Source organism: Rhipicephalus microplus, chromosome 10 (genome assembly GCF_043290135.1).
Source record: "Rhipicephalus microplus isolate Deutch F79 chromosome 10, USDA_Rmic, whole genome shotgun sequence".
NCBI classification, from domain to species: domain Eukaryota; kingdom Metazoa; phylum Arthropoda; class Arachnida; order Ixodida; family Ixodidae; genus Rhipicephalus; species Rhipicephalus microplus.
The window spans coordinates 74,570,056-74,589,698 of record NC_134709.1 but is presented as its reverse complement, the minus strand read 5'-3'; the positions used below and the strand labels follow the sequence as shown (position 1 = coordinate 74,589,698).

The window sequence follows — 19,643 nt, the reverse complement described above, 5'->3', positions numbered from 1 at the left end:
TCTGTCTGTCTGTCTGTCTGTCTGTCCGTCCGTCCGTCCGTCCGTCCGTCCGTCCGTCTGTCTGTCTGTCTGTCTGTCTGTCTGTCTGTCTGTGCGTGCATTTGTCCATCTAGTGAATATTTAGTGAAGCGCAATCTCGACCCACAGCAGTGGTCTAGTGGCTAAGCTATTCGGCTGCTGACCCGCAGGTTGCGGGATTGAATCCTGGCTTTGGCGGCTGCATTTTCGATGGAGGTGAAAATTCAGATGGCCTGTGTGCTCATATTTGCGTGCACGTTAGAGAACCCCAGGTGGTGGAAATTTCCGGAGCCCTCTACTAAGGTGTCTCTCAATATCATACGTTGCTTTTGGGACGTTAAACCCTACATACTTACCAAGTACCGCAATCTCGCATGTTTTCATCGCATATTTTCATATACACGTACCACCATCTAGAGGTCATTCCAAGAACTAAACCAGAGGCGGCTACCTACAACTACATACATCGAGGACGCACGACCCAGGGGTTAAGGGGCATCGCCCCTATATCAAATCCGGGAACCCGAGTGCCGGCAGCAACTGCGTACCTATGACCCGGCAGCCTTGCAAGCTGCGCTATATCACGAATAGGAATGCAAGCGCCGGTGTAGGGCGAATCACGCAAATCACGCCGCAGAGTCAGCTCGCGACGTCAAGTGCCTGAAAACAACACCGCGTTGAACAACGAATGCGGGGTTCTTGAAGAAGGGGAAAAATCGCAGCATATTCACGGAGTGCATGATGGCGAGTTAGGCGAAGCGTCTGTCAGTCCTTCCGTGCTTCCGTCCATTTGTTCGTTCTTGCTTCAGTGCGTCCGTTTGTGGGTCCATGCGTCCGTCCTTGCGTGCATTCGTTCGTTCGCTCTTGCTTTCGTCCATCCATCCGTCCTTCCGCGCATACGTCCATCCATGTGTCTGTCTGTCTATCCATCCGCCTATCTAGTGAACAGTCCAAGCACCGCCATCTCGCATCTTTCCATCATATATTGGACGGATGGATGGATTGACATGACTGTACCTTTTAGATCGGGCGGTGGCTAACTCCACAAAGCCGTAATACTTAGTGAACCAAAAACTAGATTTATCTTTCTTTTTTCCTTTAAATAGTGAGGTTGAGGACTGGTACTTTGCAGTGAAGGATTTAATTTTCACTGTTGCCTTAGCTTTAGCCACATATCAGATAACCTCCTTCTAGATAATTCTACCCAATTATAGTCTATTTTGCCCTCCCTGTCAATAAACCCAAGTGCTTTGAAAAACTCTGCGCCATCATCCTGAACTATAGGGTGAAGCCTTTTACAGAACAATAAGACTAGGCAGTTTCATCCTCCTCTCCACACGCACTGCATACGGTGTCTACCCCTTCGTATTTGACCCGATATCTCTTAGTTCGCCATATTCCCGTCCACGCCTCAAACCGTAGAGAACTACCCCGAGTATTATCATAGATACTCTTTTTGGCAATTCCCCGCATAAAAGTTCAATAGTTCTCCAGTGCGGACTTCTTAATCATGCTGATTTTCCACATAGCGGTCTCAGCTTCCTTCACCTTCTTCTTAACCGATAATCCTTTTCGGTTTGGCCCCCTGCTGTTATCTAAGTATTTACCAGTCACATGTCTGGTTCAATTCCTTCATTGTGTATCAACATTCTTCATGTACAAGTATTCTTTATATTGAAGTACCACCATACAGCGGTCATTCCAAGGACTAAACGAGAGGTGGCACAGCCGGACTAGAAGAGTGGCACGCCCGCACTCTCTTACGGCCTGCGCTTCGTGTCTACTTCCCACCTTAATAAACGACTGGTGCAAACATTATTATCATGACACGTGTATCATGCAAAAACATGAACACATACCACGTTCATAGCGTGCTCGCTGCCGTTTCGCTAGCTCAACATATAATAAACTTGGCATCACGTGACGTGAACAGATGACTAAGGTAAACGAAACTTTCGAACAAGATAATCATGGCATGGAAGTCATGTACAGTATAATTTACCTCCACCTCGTAACGTTGTGGTGATCCTAAAGTGACATATCAACATTTCTCACTCGTACTTCGCATATTGTCGATTCCCACTGTTCGTGCGATCTGCCAATTTTTTCCTAATGTTGACGCGTGAAAATTGCCCGTGTGTGTTCTCGTAGTTCCTGGGTAGATACTAAGGGTCAATCACATGTGGCACATACCCGCACATCAGGGGCACATACCCGCCCGTGGGCATGTGCCACTGTCTGGTGGGAAGTGTTGAACAACATAGCAACGGGATTGTGACATTATTCACGTCTTCACTAGCGCGTCATATTCGTCCAACCATGCTACCCTCCCATGCTAACTTTGGTCCACGTGGTTCACGCCAAGTTAAGGGGGTGATCACGAGAGCATCCAAACGTAAGCGGCTAGATAGATAGGTAGATAGATAGATAGATGAATATATAGACAGACAGAAAGGCAGACAGACATAGATAGATAGATAGATAGATAGACAGACATAGATAGATAGATAGATAGCTTGATAGATAGATAGATAGATAGATGGATAGATAGATATATAGATAGATAGATAGATAGATAGATAGATAGATAGATAGATAGATAGATAGATAGATAGATAGATAGATAGATAGATAGATAGATAGATAGATAGATAGATAGATAGATACGTTCAACGTCGCCGAAGTCCGCCAAGAAATCCTTCGCATTTTAAAGAAAAGTAAGAAATAAATAAATAAATAGTCTGCTCGAGACTACAAAGCCTTAAGAACACCTACACAGCAAACACATCTCAATTTAGGAAGGTCGAACTTTTTGGAACGACAAAAGTTCAAGTATCGCGAAATGGAGTCGTGTAGTAATCAACTAGCTCTCCTGTAAGCGCGAACTATCGGTAATAAACAACACTAAATAATCACAAGCAAAGAGGTAGCAAGCGATTTTACTTTATACTAGCGTCCACGTACGTTATTTTATTCTCAAGTCCAACAGAAAGGCCGCAGCCCAGAAACAAAGCCATAAAAGAATGGGAGCCCATGTTCTCCAACTTTACTGCAAAGTGAAAGAGACCTCTCATTCGCGAGGCTGAGCGGCTCGAGTGGGGTCGAGTGTCACCGTTGCAAATTGAAGTATGACACTTGGCTCCAGTGGAATGGTGGGGTGGGTGTTTCCACTTACACTGGCTTTTAAAGCGGCATTGCAGTCATGTAGTTTTCTCGAAATTCACCGAGAAAGCTAGACAGACTCTGAGCACATCTGAAAGCTTTCTTTGTCGACATGCCAAGCCAGCTCGAATTGAGCTTGTTTCGACTTTGTCTCCATCTGCATGAAGTCAGGCCAAGCGTAGGAGGAGGAAGGAAGCACGAAGGACAAGGATGTTACAGGCTAAACGTAGTGTGCTGCTATGCTCGGCACATGCTTCAAATCTCTCAATTGTAGAACGATATTGATATTGATTTGACCTATGCTAGAGCGAGTGTTGCGAATCAGGAACAGATTATTGGCCGTACCATCGCAGGTGAAATCACGCACATTTAGAGCCCTTTCCTGAAAGTGGGTACGAGAGATTTTATGATGGCGCATCGGACACTTTGGGTGGGCAGTCATTAGGGGTTCTGAATGAAGGTTTATTGACTTGCTCTGTTTGCACGCGGCCTTTCTGACTTCTGTTTTGAAATTCTGCTGATGGCTATGCCAATATTTTTAACACAAAGGAGACATACAATTTTTTGATGAAGTGGGGGAGTTAGGAATTGTGTTAAGGAGCTCATTTTCTTTTGCAGCAGGATTGCTCTTGAGTTGATACGGTTTAGGTAGCCGTTTGTTTTTGTTGTTGTTGAAGTTTTGAAAAAACTCCTTTCCGATGTGAAAGACATTTTGGTTCTCCTGATCAATGCATTGCAAACTGACGCATTGCGGAGAGTGGTCTGTAGGCGTTAGTTCAAAATACCGAAAAGAAATTAGACCATGGTGAACAAAACCTACTTCCAAAAATCAGTCGAGCAGGTAAAAGGAAGGGTCAAGTATTCCAGGAGGAATGAAGCCATCTCCGACAGCCCCCAGCCCATAATATATTGGCTACCATGAATTAGCCAATACAGCCAACAACCTAACCACTGACGAAGAAGCTTCTTGCCCATTCGTCTCTGTTGCAGATCCCCCTAACGAAGGAACCTACCTGGTTTAGAGACGTCTGGAAATAAAACAGGGGTGTAGCAAAGCGTTATATGTATTGCGTGCTAATAGCTCTTGATATATGTTAGTAGCGCGTATATAAAAAGATGTAAACATTTAAATGAGAAAAAAAAATTGGGAGTTTAAATCCCTTCGACGCTACCCGCCTTCTCGCGTTAGTCAAATCTATCCACATTTTGGTTAAAGCTACTTCAAGATCTCATATCGAGCTTTTGCATTGCAATAAGTGAATTTCATGGCGGCATCTAAATTGGAACCATTCAATACCTTCCCGCATTTTTTCGATGACGTCATTGTGTGTTAAGGTCGAATTGTTGCATGCAGTGAAAAGAGCCCTCCCCTCGATCGATGCTCTTTGTAGTTAACGACAACAGCACGTATGAACACCTTGGTGATGCAAATTTTATCTAAGGGGGTTATTACGCAAATTAAATATTACAGGTACACATACCGAATTTGCACCCAGCACTAAAGGAGACGCGCTGTCAGCGAATTACTGCGTGTTTTCCCTCACCTTTAAAAGACTTACTGATTGTAGTGTCATGCTCTGTCAGTTCGCACGATTAAGTTATCTCAAAACCCACTTCCCAAAGCAACCGTTATGAAAAATAACCTCGTCTTTTCTTTCTTTCTATCGCTTTTTTTTTCTTTCCTCAGCGACTTCATTAAAAATTTCGCTCTTTATCACTAGGTGCACACTTGAACAACAAAGGTATTCTAATTACCTCGGGCTTATTGCTAGCTTGAGCTGGGGCTTCATGTGTGTCCTAATTACCATACTACACTGGGAGCCCACACACCATAACGTCTCTTTTTTTTTCTTTTGGTTTCTGTACACGCGACAATTCTTTCACGAAGCAGCAAAAGCCCACACTGGATATTTCCCGACAAGGAAAGTACAACGGCCCAACTAGCTGCATTCAAGTGTTTAGTGCACATTTTCTTATTTTTTTATCATTATAGATTTGCTATTTTCTTGGCATTTTTGCAGTCTCACTTTTGTCATTCTCTTGTTAATTAGGTTAAGATGACTGGTGGCGTTTGCTTTCACAGAGACGCAAAGGGACGTTTGCGGAAAGGAAAATGAGCATTAAGGCATAGTAGAGCACCCTGTTTCTTGATTGTGAAATTAATCCTTCCGAGACCTTCTTTCATTTAGTCAGTACCTATAGTCTTGCTTTTGTGTTACCTCGCCAGTGCTAAACGGCGTACTGGGCTGGGTTTTTCAAAATAAAATATCTCATCGGAAGCTCACTTCATGTGTGGCTAGTCCCCTTATATCACAGGATGTTGCCTCACGTGATTAGTGTTTTATTTTGATGCGTTTGATTGAGTTACGCCCCCCAAAAAACTTAAAATGATCGGCGGAAGGCGTGCCGCAATGCTTGAAATGGTTCTCTTCGGTCGCTGTTTTTGTGCAGTGTTCAATTTGTGCTCTTTTCTTGCACTATTACGCTGACATTCATTTCTCCCCGGTGTACCAATAAGACGTCGCGTGAAGACTTCCAGCTCTTGGTGCCTTACAGGTACGAGGTTCCTTTATCAAAGACTTGGCTAGTACACGACCACTACGGTAGTTGGTAGCCATTGCCACGAGCCTTATGCTCGTCCAAGCGAGTTAACCCACATGAGTGGTACTGAAGGACACAATGAAAAGCCTGGGGGCTTACAGGCGTGCCCAAACATCATAAAGCCGGCCCGTTTTCTCATTCACAACCGCGAAATGACTCCAGCGAGCACAGCAGCAAAGAAAGACGATGAAGCTGCGAGCAAGAAGCTTCGCTTAAAACATAATCATTTTGACGATAAACCGTCAACTTATTACCTAAGCGATGAAGAAGACATGGATGCCCCGCCACGTTGGTCTAGTGGCTAAGGTACTCGGCTGCTGACCCGCAGGTTGCGGGATCAAATCCCGGCTGTGGCGGCTGCATTTCCGATGGAGGCGGATATGTAGGCCCGCGTACTCAGATTGGGTGCACGTTAAAAACTTCAGGTGGTCCAAATTTCCGGAACGCTCCACTACGGCGTCTCTCGTAGTTTAGGACGTTAAACACCACAAATTAATTAAATCAATCAAGAAGACATGGACGAAGATAAACCATTTACGTTGGTTGCTTATAAGAAGAAACGAGCAGAGGGCTTCCAGTCGTCTTTCGTCCAACAGCTAAAGGTGCTAGCTTCTGGAAACTGAATCCCAATCGAGTGACAGCTGAAGCAGTTTCCGCTGCTAAAGAAAAAATGCAGTCATTCAGAACGACCAGAGATGGAAGCTTCAGTGTCAGCGCCGCTTCATTAGCTTTAGCCAAGCGTCTTCTGACGCGTTCGAATGTAGGCGGCCTGGAAGTTAAGTCTTTCATCCCAGATTCATACATTCGGAGCGTTGGGAAAGTAAAACATGTTTCTCTGCAGTATTCAGATGAACAACTCCTAGAGCACTTGAGAGATGCAAGGGTTATATCGGTGCGAAGACAAATGAAATACTACCGCCAGGAAGATGAAGGAGTAACGTCGCGTCCACTTCACTCAGTGATTCTAACTTTTTAAGATGACCGCCCGATTCCAGGAAGAATCTACTTAGAATTCAGCAGTTGCCCAGTGGAAGAATATCTTGGTCCAGCACTTCGGTGCTATAACTGCCAGCTATTCGGACACATAGCGAAAAGTTGCCGTAACACACGCCGGTGTAAGATCTGCTCAGAAGAACACCACCATAATGAGTGCAAGTCAGCTCTTCAGCTTAAGTGTGCAAACTGTGCAGGTAATCATGCTGCCTCATATTCAGGCTGCCCGCAAAGTAAAGCTGCTGCAAAAATGCGTCGGCATGAGCTTATATATGGAAGAAAACCGTGCCTCAATGAACCCTTTTCAAACCTTGAGATTGTTCATCCTGTACGTGATCTACCTCAGAGCAAACCACAACAACAACAGCCGACAAACACGCCAAGAGAATCACCCATAGAACCGCCAGGAACATACTCGAGAGACCACTCACAAAAAGTACATTCAAGAAACCCAGCTTACGCGTCAAAGCTGCGAACGCCCAGGTGACCTCAGCCGGAAAGTAGCAGAACCGACAGCGCCAGTGTTCGCCCCAACTACATCCCCGCCGCGGTTGTCTAGTGGCTAAGGTACTCAGCTGCTGACCCGCAGGTCGCGGAATCAAATTCCGGCTGCGGCGGCTGCATTTCCGATGGAGGCGGAAATGTTGTAGGCCTATGTGCTCTGATTTGGGTGCACGGTAAAAAACCCCAGGTAGTCGAAATTTTGGGAGCCCTCCACTACGGCGTCTCTCAATATCATATGGTGGTTTTGGGACGTTATACCCCGCATATCAATCAATCAAATATACAATCAAACAATGAATCAATCAATCAATCGATCAATCTATCAATCAATCAATCGATCGCCCCAACTACAACATCGAAACGTCACGTAGTTCTCAACAGGCCTCAGAAACTGAACCATTCAATGGGAACCGTGCCTCTGCAATAGTCATGCCTTTGATTCTACCAATGCTTTTCGCTTCTCTTAAGGCAATCCTGTCTGCTCTACCGGAAGCAAACAACCTGCCAGAAGTAAAAGCACTGCTGCCTCTGGAAGCACTACTGTGTCAACACTCCGGGTCAAACCTGCGACAAGTAACATATGAATAAGCGCTACAAATATGTCTCCATATACCACTGGAACGCCAATGGTCTTCGAAGGAAGTGTGCTGACTTCCGTAAACTCCTTCTGCAGTCTAACTTTCCAATACTTTGCATTCAAGAGGCAGGAATGAATGATGATTTCCGCCTCTCCAACTACGTGATATATAAGTCATCTCGTCGAAGTGGTCCTAGCAGAGTGCATTTGTGCGTCAGAAAGGACCTACCTTCTCACCAAGTTCACTCAAGTGATTTGGACTTCCCGGAATTCGTCGCTTGCAAAGTATCCTTTGGTGAGCAGTGCGTAACAGTGATCAATTTTTACCTACAACCTTCAAGCCGCATTTCGGTCGAAGAGCTAACAAATATACTTCAACATTTCTAATTCATATACGTTTATATGCGGAGACTTTAATGCGCACAACATAATCTGGGGTAGTAATCGATGTGATGCACGTGGAAACATTGTTGAGTGTGCCGCAGACAAATGCAATTTGACAATTTTAAATGACGGCTCCCCAACTTTTCTCCGGGGGCATAATTACTCTAGTTGCATCGATGTAACCTTGTGTTCCCAAGATCTAGTGAATGCTGTGGTATGGACAACGGATGTAGAAACACGTGGGAGTGACCATTTTCCTATTCTAATAAATCACCCCTACTTGCGAAAAGACGACACCAGACGCTACAGCAAACTGACGAACTGGAAAGCTTTTCGGTACCACCTAACAAACCAAAATAGTGAACTCACGACAGTTGAAAGCTTTACTGAATTTCTGCAAGATAATGCAAATAAATGTACAAAGAAAGTCTCGTATACAAAAAACTCTGCTGCAGTTGATGGAGAGTGTGAACATCTAAGAGCCCTCAGACGACGTTCAGAAAAGGCACATTGACGCAGCGGAAGTTTAGAAGCATACAAACATTAACAGAAAATCCACAGTGTAATGCGCAGACGACTAAAAAGTTTAGGTAAACAACGCTCGCGTGATTTTTGTGGCACGCTCGCTCCCCACACACCTGTTCCAAGTATTTGGCTTGCAATTCGAGCAATTAGTGGCCCTGTATCACAGAGCTCCCCAATTCGTGCTCTTGCTTTAACCTTGGACAAACCGGAAGTTGTGGTAGCAGATGAATTTTGTCAACTTCTCAGTAGGCCCACCGCATCACAATGTGCCTTATTTGATAATTCTGGCACGTTAGCCAGCCAGAAAATAATGCTTAATTTTGGGTTCAGCATCGTCAACTAGACGCTGTATTTGCGTTAAGGCAGCTGCATTGTGCTATGGCATGATGTCGTCAAAAATCAGCCTCTGGACCGGACGGCATTACGTACAATGTGCTAAAAAACTCTGGGCCCACATGCACAACTTATCTCTCAGATATTTACAATAATCTGTGGATGCAAGAAATTGTACCTGAGTCTTGGAAGTTTCCTTGCACCATTCCGATCCTAAAAACGGCAGACACCATTGAACCTTGAATCCTTCCGCCCCATCAGTCTGACAAGCTGTCTATGCAAAGTAATGAAAAAAATTATTGAGGCGCGTCTTCAATGGCGGGTGCAAGAGAACTGGTGTATTCTCCAACTACTTAACAGGTTTTAGGAAACAGAGATGCACAATGGATGCAATGGATGCAATAGACGTATGTTAAGCATGAACGCGCCTTTAGTAGTTTTACAATCGCAGTGTTCTTAGACATGAAAAAGGCATTAGACACAGTCAGTCACAATCATGTTCTGCTGAGAATGTTGGAACTGAGACTATCCGGCGGGACTTTGCGGTGGGTATCTAAATTTCTATCAGGTCACAAAATATTCATTCAGACGAGCGAAGGAAAAAGTGCGGAACAGGACGTCAGACAGGGAGTGCCACAAGGAAGCGTACTCAGCCCTATTCTTTTCACCTGTGTTATGGTTGATTTAGCCAAAAGACTGCCTTCCAGGTTGAAATGCTCCTTATGTGCAGATGATGGGTGCATTTGGGCATCTGGCGCGGACGTACGGTTCATTCATATTACATTGCAAGACGACTTAAACATTACCAACAACTTTTTAAAAGAAAGATGACTGATTCTATAGCATGCAAAGACAGCTGTATTGCCTTTCACCCGTAAGGAGTTAAAGAACTTCAATCTCAAGTTAAATGGAGAACCACTAATGATTGTGACACAGCATCGGTTTCTCGGAGTAATACTTGCTAGGCAGCTATCATGAGCACCTCACACAAGGAAACTCGAAAATGCGGTGAATACGCTAGTGAATATACTCCGCGGAATTTCTGGAACATCATGGGGCGGATCTGTATCATTCATGCTCGCAGCTCACAATGCTTCAATTCGACAAAAAGTTCCATATTCTGCAACAGTCTTACACGGCCTTTCCCGCACTTCAGAGGAGCGACTTCAAAGACTATTAGCTAGGGGACTGTGCGTCTGCATAGGTGTTCCACAAGCGACTTCCAGCAGCCTTGTCATAGCAGAGACTCGACAACCACCCTTTCCAGTCATGAGAACAATCAAAACATGCCACCATTTTTTTCGCTTACAGACGCAAAATAAGGACCAGCCATTGGCACTGGAGATTTTACGAAAGGATAAAAGCAATGCTCATAAAGATATTCAGAGTAAGGTACATATATTACCAAGAAATGAATTTTGGAGCTCTGAAGTGGACAATCCTCCATGGCTGCTTGCTATACCAATCATTCCGTTCTCAGTGGATGGCATTATCATAATGAGAGACATGTTCATCCAAGCTGCTCTTCAACTAGCGCTTTATCAGATACACATGCGGTATCCAAGGTACATACACATTCACACAGATGGCTCAAGTATTACAACGTTTTCAACATCGGCATTTATTATACCACAGCTCAATATTCAGGAATCGTTTAAATTTTGTCGCATGACGTCATCTACTACAGCTTAGCCCTTCGCTAATTTGTGTATTATAAATTTCAAAAACTCGGCAGCAGACGCTAGAAAATGGGTAATTTTCAGTGACTCACAGGCCACATTAAGATCACTCTCCAGTACAAATACGACAGTAATAAGTGATAGTATGACATACGAAACGCTGAAAGAGCTCACCAAAGCAAACAAGGTGTAACATAAGATGAAATTCCAGTGGATACCTTGCTACTGCAACATTCCTGGAAGCACAGCTGCCGATTAAGCAGCACGACAAGCACAATGTAAAGACGTTACTGTTTCTTCACCAATTTCGAAAAATGCATTGCGTAGTATTATAAAGACTACAACTTTCCGAATGAGCAAAACTAATTGGTTTGACTAAAGTACAAAGAGCTGTGATTTATATCACTTCGATTCATTTATTGAATTAAAAATTACGCTTGCATTAGATACAAGTATGAAAACTCTAATGCACCGATTGAGGCTAGGCGCCGCATAAACATAACGTTTTGGCACAAAATTGGCAGAGCTGAAGCTCCCGAATGCGAATGTGTATTTATAGATGAAAACGTATGTCACCTTCTCATAGACTGTCTACATCATGACACGCCGAGACGCCGTCTTAAGTCCGAACTGTTGGCATTAGACCGCAGATCTCTAAGCATGAAGAAACTTCTGGGCCCGCGGCCAACTGGAGTTTTACAGTCGCACGCTCTAAAAGCGTTAACACGTTTTTTACAAGACAGCAGAGTTGCTGACAAATACTAAGAAATACCGAACTTTCATTCGTATAACACATGTACTAATTATGTGCAGTATCATGTGACACCTATGCCCCGCCGCGGTGGTCTAGTGGCTAAGGTACTCGGCTGCAGACCCGCAGGTCCCGGGTTCGATTCCCGGCTGCGGCGGCTGCGTTTCCGATGGAGGAGGAAATGTTGTAGGCACGTGTGCTAAGATTTCGGTGCACGTTAAAGAACCCCAGGTGGTCAAAATTTCCGGAGCCCTCCACTACGGCGTCTCTCATAATCATATGGTGGTTTTGGAACGTTAAACCCAATGAATCAATCAAATCAATCAGGAATCCTCGAAGGCCTTGGCAGAACTTAAAATCATTGTTTGAACACACCTCAGAGCCACGCAATACATGTGATGCCACGACTCTGCCATCTTCGTCAAATGTATGCTTTGCCTGATTCACCAAGCCTACTGCGGCTTCCGTTCGCTGAACGCCGCTTCACATGTCTTATCTTTGCCGTATTCATGCTTGGCACGCCAACCGACGGTAGAAGCCGAGCGTGATCCTACCAAAGGTATATGTAAACTGTTTGTGTAACTTCAATAGAAGCCCATGTATCCAGTAGTTGCCCAACCGCTGCCACTGTTGCTATCTACGTATAGAGGAGACAACTAACAATAAATAAGAAGTAAAATATCATGTCACAACCGGAAGCGGTAGCGATGTCGTGCATTTTCCTTGCATGGCACAAAATTGAGAGCTTTCTTAATTGCTGATCATTTACTAGCTTTTATAACTACACGATTTTATTACACCTCATGGCTCGCTAATTGCGTGTACGAGAAAAAAAGGAAGGCCAACAGGAAAGATTAGGGAAAGAAAGTTGTTTTATTAACCAAATAGTGTACTTGCAATATACACCGAAAACTTTACAGAAGGAATTCTTACACAACTGTTCACGAGCACAATAGCATAATAGTTCAAAAATTCATTTTGCCCAATCGTCGAAAACCACTGCAGCGAGACAGCAGCCTTCAGAATAATGCTTTGGCAACCATTGAGTGCATGCAGCGTCTCAGTGTTTAGAGTGTCTAATTTACCATCACCAAAGGCGAGGGCACGCCGGCCGGGAGCCCGTAAAGGCAATAGGTATACTCACAGAAGCGGTGATCTACGCATTCTATGACCAAGGTCAGCTCTGAAATGTCACCCCGGAGAGCAGCATATCGGGAAATAAATAAAGTACGGAAGGTATACGCATGAGAGCACCACGCAATAGTGAACGCTGCCTCGTTCACCCGGCAATGCGCAGAACAAGTCCGGATAACAAATTCCTTGTATACGCCCCCAGATATACCCCCACTTAGCACACTCCACCGAAAAATCAGTCAATCAACCATTCCAAGTGCCAGCTAAAGCCTAAAGTAAATATTCAGTTAACTTTGACACATATAAAATTGGGACTGCATGAAAAAAGTATTTATTGAGTTTTTTCTTCCGGTTATCTTCCCCTGCTAAACTAGTATCGCTTTAATCGTCGATAGGCATTTACCCATGGCGATAGGTTCTCGATCTTTTTCGTACCAAGTTTCGTGACCTATATAAGTTTACCATGATCCAACGCGTGATATCCCTCAGCAAGTGGCAAGAGGAAGCGGAAGCAAGCGCTAAACACTGATCTTCTCGTGCTTCGCCTAATCAAAATTTCCAAGCCGGGGAATAAAATAAGACAAATCAGCAAACGATGAGTTCTTTACAGTTTAATCAAATTTCTTTATTTGTAAAAACTGGTGAAACTCAATAAATTTCAACATCCTCAATAACCTCACTTCGTTCAAGAATTCCCGGCAACCGCTGAGAGCGTGCATGTTGCCTGAAACAAACTTTCGCCGAGTTTCCGGGGCCCAGAAACGATTACGATTACGATTACTACCGTCCCGACCGGGATGGTCGTAAGATGTATTTCACCACACGCTCTTTCATATTTATCGGGCTCCACTTGATCCCTGAAAGCGTTCTCGAGAGTTCACTGTAAAATAACTTGGACTCATTACAGCGAAAGCTGTTATGAGGTCACACTCACGTGCGGTGGCGTAGCTGTCCACCCCTGCCGCAGGTGTCCGTAACCACTATTAAGAAAATTAAGAAAATAATACTTGGTAAATAGAAATAATAAAAACACAGCAGGACTCTAACCGGCGTATCCTGCGTGCCAGCCCACTAGTCACCGCAGAGCCCCGCCATTACACAAAACTTAGTTGCAAACTTTCCTTAATCAGTCTTGATATCGGGAAGGAAAACACGGTTGTACGAGTTATACACCGCTTTAGAACCGCTAAGGATCTACCAGACATCACAATATTCGAATCCCGGAACGGGTGTGTCGTCCAACGACCCAACTCATTAGAAAACTTTTTCTTGATCACCGATTAACTGTGGCGCATACCCACTTCAGGGGAATTTATTCATCGTCATAAGCCACTTGCGTGTACAGCAGTACACAACTTCGTGTGTTTCGCCCCATGGCCTTGGTGAGTGGCTAAGGTACTCGGCTGCTGACGGGCAGGTCACGGGATTGAATCCCAGCTGCGGCGGCTGCATTTCCGACGGAGGTGGAAATGTTGTAGGCCCGTGTGCTCAGATTTGGGTGCACGTTAAACAACCACAGGTGGTCTAAATTTCCGGAGCCCTCCACTACGGCGTCTCGCATAATGATATGGTGCTTTCGGGACGTTAAACCCCGCATATCAATCACCTTCGTGTGTTTAGAAAACGTGTTTAATAATTTTAGAATACATTGTACTCTACTATTAGAGAGTATAAAGCCGCCCGTAGGCCTAACACTTGAGGAGGACCAATGGACCAAAATTTCATTGCGACCACTTTGGAGATAGTCTCAATGATAAAGAAATTGGCCATTGGCCTAACCAATAAAACAGGATCAGCTTTAGGCATTGTACAACATTACAGCTTGACAATACCACATAAAGTGTAATTTAATGAGGTACTGAAAGAAGGATACGTGCTATGCCCTGGACGAAGTCGCACCGTTGCACCAGTCCCTATTTTTCCAGACACCGAGCTTGGTCTTTCACTGGAGCTTGATAGTGCTGGTACGTTATTCGTTTCATAAATTAATCCTCTAAGCATTCATTTCGATTTTGGCTGAGGAATGACAACTAATATATGTGATGTTCCTTGCATCTGCTTTTTCATATAATAACGCTGATTATTGCCGAGTATCTTTTATTTATAAATCTCTTTTGAATTCTGCACTGGCTTCGTATAGTTCTCAGTGGTTCTGTTTTATATGATTTTGTCGTTCTATCCAAAAGCAGGCTTGGCCTCCTACATGACGCTATCTTGTGGCCACGCCCCCTGAGTATTATTATATTTGCGAAAGCACTGTACTGAAGGAGAAGGAGAAAGTTGAAATGGCAAACTGAAACCAATTTGCCGATTGGCACAAAAAGTTTGGCAAAATTTAGCGAGGGGAAGTAATGTGTTGAATAAGTACTTTTCACGAAGCTTTCGGGTGTTCGACTATTTCGGGTGTTCGAACCAATAACAGTGCTCACTTTCAGTTGAAAATACGTATTGTAAATAGTAGAAAGTAACATTTCTTGTAGTATAAGCTAGATGGCATTCTATCAAACGCGAGCACGTACAGGCATTTCTGCAATCTCCGATCACCCATCTGACACCCCCATGGGCGATTCTTTTAAACACACACACCAAAATTTTTAGAAGCCAACTCACTCCCTTGTCCACCGTGATGGACCGAATTTACGATGATCAGCTGCTGCCCCGAAGGTCACGCATAAAATATCGGTCGTGGCAGTCGCACTTCGATGTTAACGAAATGCTAAAGGTCGGTTTACGCGTAACATTTTGGTGCACATCATTGAGCGCTTTATGCTAGATACCTTCTCAACCCTCCACCTATAGGCGCGCCTAATAATAATATCGTGAATTTTGATCTTGGAATCTGATATTAAATATTCTACGAACCTAAAGATTAGACACGCAAGCTAGTAAAAGACCAATGCTACCGCCAGACATGGCAACTCGTTGCTTAGAAATCACTGTAGTTAAACTGCGAGAAAAATCTTGGCCTAAAGTTTTCTGCAGATGGTGCAGTGCATATATACGCGAACTGAATGCTGAAGGGCATGAAGATGTCACTAAAGAAAGATCTCCAAGTTAGTTCTCGAAATAAGACTAGCATTAAAACTTCCAACGAGCTCGAGTAGTGAAATATACGATTGATGATCTTCGCTGCTAACATGGTTTATTGCAACATAAAAAAATCAAGAAAAAACCTGACCGAACACTGCCCATCTTGATTTTGTTTATATTTTACTGTTAACATAGACGGCACCAATACAGCTACATCAAGAAGTGAGTGAGAGCAACTTGCTTGAATGAGAGCTACAGCATGCATGCTATCTTTGTCAAATTAAATGGTCCGGAGTGTCAAATAATAATTGTGGAACGCGTCGGTAGTGATAGTACGCTATTGCTGGTTTATTCTTGCATACGAAGTTGGATAAAACGGCGAGCACCGAATAACGTTAAATGGTGAAATAAACTTCATAATATGTACAAAAGTTTATTATTATTATATTATTATTATTATTATTATTATTATTATTATTATTATTATTATTATTATTATTATTATTATTATTATTATTATTATTATTATTATTATTATTATTATTATTATTATTATTATTATTATTATTATTATTAGCCGTACGTGCTCAAACACAGGCACACAAGGACACCAAGGAAACAGGCATATGGCAGGCTGAGAATGCCCCACTGTACAGCTGATAATATACGCTTGGCCAGCGCTCCACTGAGTCGACGCTTAACGAGCAAAATTTAGCAATACATCAGGCACTTTTCGGTTTATATATTCCTATTCTCACCAGTATAAAGCCGCACTTGGCTTTTTTTAAGTGAAAGTAAAGCTTTTAGATTTGTTATTTTATTGCCTCACTCTTTATAGCCTTCCACCAATCCGGAAGTTTAGCCTTACTAAAGGCCCCTCAAGAACTCGGGGGGCTTCGTCGGCATTTACGAATTGCAAATAAGAGTTATCTTTTCTTCAGGCCTCCACGTTCGTGTCGGCCGGCGTTCGATAAGGTGTTTAACCGACCACCTTTGTTTCGTATACGCCAGTTTGATCTTTAGGCGGAGACCGAGAAGCAAGTGTTAAAAAAAAAAGGCCCCGAGGGGGAAGGGCTTTGAAACACCCTATGCGCGCGTAATGACCCGTGGCAGCTAGCCAAGTCCCTCCAGTTGAGCGGCATAGTTAAACAACATTTTCTATAATTTTTTTCTCGAAAAAGCTGCGGGAAAAGCTCGGAACAATGTGGGAAGAAGATCTTATTATTACCGCATCAGCTGTGTAAGTTCCCTTCCAATGACGGAAAACGTGGGAAGGCAGTGAAAATTTGGGGAACGCAGTGCCGCAATCTCGGAGCGTAAGCACTGCAGTTGTCCTTGTATCAAATACTTGCTGAGCTGTGCAGTTCGCAGAGCAAGCTGAGAGGTGAGGGGTGTGGGGAATCACAAAACATAAAAAAATGTGAGCATCGTTTTAGCAATTCTATATATCTACATATGAGTTACCGTATGCACTAATTTGTAAACATATATATGTGCATGTATAAAACGTACCATATCATGTGCGTTGCTCACCTCTCGTGTCTTTTTTCTATGTTACACACCAGCCACTAGTCACGTATATGCTATTGGTTCAAGCATTTTTTACGCATTGTAGGCGATTACCACTTACGCGAACACATTTTGATTTTATCTGAATGACCGCCATTACAGCAAAGCAATCCACAACGACCAACGCCAAACAACTCAATTGCAGGTAGCAAATTTCCTGATTGGCTTGGCATACCTTTTCTATTTACTTTTGGAAGTAGAACAACTATGCAGTCAAAGCAATGACTTATGACAGAACTATTACATGCCTAGAAGACAGTGCACGTAAGAAGGAAATCAAGCACAATAGAATAAAGAAGAAAGTTATTCAGACTAAGTCAAACTAAAGTTTACAGGAAAATAAAGTGCGCTACAATCTCAAGGCTCTCGCCGGGATGAGGTCAAATTTTTTGCGCAAAACCTTGGCGTCACAATCTGGCCTCGCGTTTTTTTTTTCCTTTTTTTCTTGCTGTGATGTGTTGCTAGGAATTTCATAGTCATAACAGGGCTGATCGTTTGCTACAGCGTCACAGCTAATTATTTACAGGCTCCTGACTACCGACCAGCTAAACTTTCTGTTTGAGGGAGCTCCGAAAGCAACAAGCCGGCGACTGCAAACACCACCAGCCTTTAGTGACTTTTGTGGTACGTACCAGTGAGAATAAAGTGCCGGGGGCACGTGTTTTTTTTTGTCTTTTCCATTCAGGCCAGGCACGAGTAAACACCATGACATGGTGGCGCAAAGACGAATGATCCGAAACAAAAGAGCTAATAAAAGTAGGTCCAGTGCCACGTGATACTCAGGCGGACCCACGGTGGCTGAAGGGCTATCGCAAGGTACATGGCATCCATGTGGTCTGGCACGACGCAGTCGTGATTTGACTGGTAACAAAACATGTTGTATTCGTGGCATCACAAACAAAGCTTCGTGGCGTCGTGGTAACGTCGCATGTCGGTGCACCACAAGGTGTATGACGCACCACAACACCGGTGGCTCGACTAAAGGCGGGCCGAGCATATTCACCAAGGACCAGTAGTGTATTCTAGATTCAGAGGGCAGTATACTACTTGATACTCGGTGTACTTGATAGAAATATGTCACGTAAGCATTTGTACAGTCAGCTGGGCTACACGGTAACTATAGCTGAGATTAAATATAGGGACATACAAGTCTCACACATGTTCGATAGATGTCTCTGTAAGTACTATATTTAAGCATTCACCGTTCATTTCTTTCTGCTTTCTAAGAAGTGCGACCACCTGCCAGTGAAAGCAAAGTAGAATGCCAGATTCCCCCTTTGTCCATGATCGCTTTGCTGGCCACCCTATTTCGGAACCACTTTACGAGCAACCGCAGAGCGCAGAAATAACGGCGCCAATTTTCCCCCTCCTTTCTTTTTGTTCTCCGTGACTTGGGTGTGGGCGTGACTGTGGTCGGTGGCAGACGACACCACACGGTGGACACTTATATAGAAGAAACCCTCGACCGGCGCTCACCCAAGTGGGGGACGACGAAACAGCCGTGGAGGCATCCAGGTTAAAGAAAAAAAATATAAAGTCGGAGTGGAGCGTGTTGCCCTTCCTCCCATCCACACTCCGCGAGAGGGAAGGGCTATCTCCGCAGAGAGTCTGCTGCCCTTAGCGATCTCCTGGGAAACAACGAGTCCCCGACTTACATCACCCCTTTTGTTTCGACGCGCCTAGCACCAAGGAGACTGCACAGGGACATCCGGTAAAATACCCCTCAATTATGCCACCTTTCTGGCTTGACCTTTTAATTTCTGGCGCATTTTGTTTGTTCGAGTTTGTCGTGGCGTGGCTTTTGGACGCTTGCATGCTTTTCCCGCCGTTTCAGAAGAAACACAAGAAAGCAAGAGGACGGGGCAGAGTGGAGCGAGGAGACCCGTTCCACAATCGCTGAAATACTTGACGTGCCACCTGCGAACAATTTATGGTGCTTTCAGGCGTGGCTATGTTTGTCATGGTGACAGGCTTTCTAAGTCCGCGTAACTCACAAGGAACAATGTGCTCATTTTTCTTCTTTCTTGTGTATCATACGTGCAGAGCCTCTAAAGCCCTAACGAGAACTCTGAATAATCGTGGAGAGGCTGTTTTCAATCGTTCTCAGCTTCGTGTAGGGCTGTTTTGTATCGGGGCGCGTCTTAAGTGTGAATGGGTAAAATGTTTTGTGCACATTGAGCCTCCATACTTGGATACAACCCAATAGGTCAGGGGAGGCCTCGCTCAGACGACCGAAGTGCGATAACTGATCACCTCACCGACTAAAGAAGTAGTCCCGCTCTTTATCTCGGAGACGTTGTTTGCTGGCAGGGTCAACGGCCATGCAGCTAATGACGTCACTCGGGAAAACGGGCCCTTTTGTGCAGGCTTGTGCGCATCGGTC

The 19,643-nt window shown here is 44.2% G+C and overlaps 1 non-coding gene across 1 annotated transcript; it reads left to right on the top strand.

Annotated features, from left to right (window-relative positions):
- Positions 1 to 11,611: 11,611 nt before the first annotated feature.
- Positions 11,612 to 11,684, top strand: TRNAC-GCA (transfer RNA cysteine (anticodon GCA)). Its single transcript has one exon. It is a non-coding gene; the product is annotated as a tRNA-Cys (tRNA).
- Positions 11,685 to 19,643: the final 7,959 nt, after the last annotated feature.